Below are 2,755 nucleotides of genomic sequence, written 5' to 3'. Positions count from 1 at the left end.
TGCTGCTTCCACACCCCACGTTACCATTCATCCCATATTTAGACCAGCATTCAAGTTTCTATCGCAATTCTCTACATCACAGCAGAGTAAAAGGCTGACGCATATCCTTCTAGGTGAGGGTAGGAACAGAACCAAAACAAGATAGCTAAACTGCACTGAAGAAAAAAGATTGTGCACAACTGTTACTGTTTTGCAGCTAATTTTTTAGGGGATAGGGAAGTTAGTAGTAATGAAGGTGCTGAGCACTACACAGTCAAGCTCGTATTAAGGAGTTATGTGGACCATATGAATATGGTTTGAACCATATTCATATTAAGTGGATGCAATACTATCATCAAAGACTTTATTTACTGCTTTTTACAATGCTGAATTCTGCCAAGAAGCTTTAAGGAACTCCATACTATTAATCTTAAGCTCTTAGATTAACAACTGCACTATGGATACTTGCAATGTACAAGACACTCTTAAAATAGTTTGCTTCATAAACCAAAATAAAGCCTGAAAATGCCCTTTAGCCCAAGCAGGTTACATGGAGTGACAGGCTAAATACTGGTGGTGTAAAACATGGGGTTTATGGCCATGGAGGAGACAACCAGAAGACCTCAGTGTTGTTTTGGTTGGTGATTCCATCACTCCCTTGATGCTTGACCTCCACTTAAACCTCTAAACCACTGCTTCAAATCTGTAAAATGAAAACAATCATATCAGTTAGTTTTATAAAGGGCTCAGATTAGTAAGATGTAACAGAAGTAAACTGTCGTTTTAAATGAAATGCAAATTAAAGCTGCTCTCACATAAAGTCTCACCCGCTGAAGTCAAACTTACATGGTGGGAGAGGCCTTTGGATTTAATTCCACAAAGTTTTGAAATAATTTCATTTTGCTGATGGATTTCATTTTTGCCATGTGTATTTCTACGAGACATTAATCTTTCCCATAATATGTTTTGAAGTCTCATTCATTTAAATTTCCACAGCCTGACAGTATTGTAATGCACTTTAAAATGCCATTGTTTATACCTGTATTCCATTTAAAAATGAACTTGCGGATGAAAGTAATAAAAATGGTTTTATACTTCTCAGTGTTAATATCATTGAAAACTTAGAATGTTCCCTATTGCCTGAGATTAGCTCATATATTGCTTTCTTGTGAGGAATACATGGATGGGGTATATTCTAACATCAGGCTCTAGGACTTTGCATTAGTCGTGAAGGCTGAGTGTTTTCTGCCTGAATAAAAGTAAAGTGGGCATAGCCTGAAGAGGCAGTGGAGAGCTGGCAGCACAGAAAAACGAAGGGACTTTTACACAGCTTCCTTCTCTTACTGCTGTCAYGCAGTGAGCAGGACCAGAAGGAATATATTAGCACTTCCACCTAGATGTGTTGCAATGAAGAGTCATGCAGCAGCATGCAGCGGCAGTTGCCTCAGCCCCTATTAAGTCTGCAATTAAAGGAGAATCAGAAGTATTCCTTTGGTCACTGGCAGACTGTGCGAGTTTTGCAGCAGGGAATTTGTTATGGGTGCACGATCTCACAGAGCTGCTCTTCTCCGCCTTGCTCCTCTGCTGCTTTCCCACTCTTTTCAACGCTTTCATTTGTGCGCATAGGCTTGAAATTCTAAAAAAACAAGAAGTGTGCAGTAACTATTTATCTTGCTGACTCTATGCAGCATTTTATAAATAAATTCACTTACAGTTAACTGTGTTGCAATGAATACAAAACAGTGCAGGAAAAGTCCTCCTGATTTCCGAGTAACAAGCCCCGCAGACRTGCCTGCGACGAAGTTCTCCGGCCCTGCACCGCCCAAGCAAGGGGTTAACTCAAGCTCAGCTCGCCCATCCCCTCCACAGGTGCTCTAGAGATAATGAGGCAGTTATGAAATAAACGCCAGGATGTTTTTTCCAGTTGGGAAGCAGGAAACATCAGAGTTTGGAACTCGAGAAAGGCAAATGCTTCTGAGTAAGAAGAAACCGAGATCAAACGATGGTGGGGGTCACTGCATTGGGTAGGTTTCGAGATGTTTGGCGAGGCCTTTAAAGCCCAACTTGTGTGGTTGCAAGGAATGGGCTGTAACGCGCRGAGGAGTAAGGAGCCCCCACGGCGGAAACGGAGCCACCTGAAGCTCTGGTTTATTTTACCACTCAGCCCAGCGAGTTGTTTTGCCTCATGACACACGAGGCGCTTCGGGATTTCGCAGCTCCACGGAGGGGATGAATAATGCAACAAGACACAGCCTGAATGTCGTAAAAATAGTTGGTAGCGGGAACTGTTAACCGCTCCCCTCGCCGCGGCTCACGTGGAAGCGGCACCCCGCGAGCGTGGACGAGGAGGAGGAGGAGGAGGAGGAGGAGGAGGAGGAAGAGCGGAGCGCTGCGGGCCGCCGTGCGGCCGCGGGCCCCGCCGCCCCCTCTGCCACCAAGATGGCGCCTGCGGCCCCCTTCTCCCCCCGCCCCCCACCCCAACCTCCGCCCCGCCGCGGCGGGGGGGGACGGACAACGGCGGCTTCCCCGGCCCCGCCGCCCCGCACCGGGAGGCCGCGGGGGTGAGGAGGAGGAGGAGGAAGATGAAGGGGGGGAGAAGATGGCGGCCGCCAGCGGCTGAGGGAGAGCAGGAGGAGGAGGAGGAGGAGGAGGATGAGGGAGGGATCGCGGCCGCGGCCTCCTCCGACACCGCCCCCCGCGTCCTCCGTGCCCAGCTCCGCCCCGTCCCGCCGGGAGGGAGGGAGGGAAGAGCGGCGGGCGAGCGAGCCGGAGCCCC

General features: G+C 48.3%; 1 long non-coding RNA gene across 1 annotated transcript; it reads right to left on the bottom strand.

The window, feature by feature from the left end:
• Window positions 1-329: 329 nt before the first annotated feature.
• Window positions 330-2,416, bottom strand: LOC146595478 (uncharacterized). The gene is made up of 3 exons (XR_014895931.1): window positions 1,692-2,416; window positions 1,373-1,615; window positions 330-682 (listed from the first exon to the last, which is right to left on the bottom strand). It is a non-coding gene; the product is annotated as an uncharacterized LOC146595478 (long non-coding RNA).
• Between the last annotated feature and the right edge of the window lie 339 nt (window positions 2,417-2,755).

Source organism: Rhea americana, unplaced genomic scaffold, assembly GCF_003343005.1.
Source record: "Rhea americana isolate MKP2758 unplaced genomic scaffold, rheAme1 scaffold_225, whole genome shotgun sequence".
NCBI lineage: Eukaryota > Metazoa > Chordata > Aves > Rheiformes > Rheidae > Rhea > Rhea americana.
This window is presented reverse-complemented; position numbering and strand designations above follow the sequence as displayed.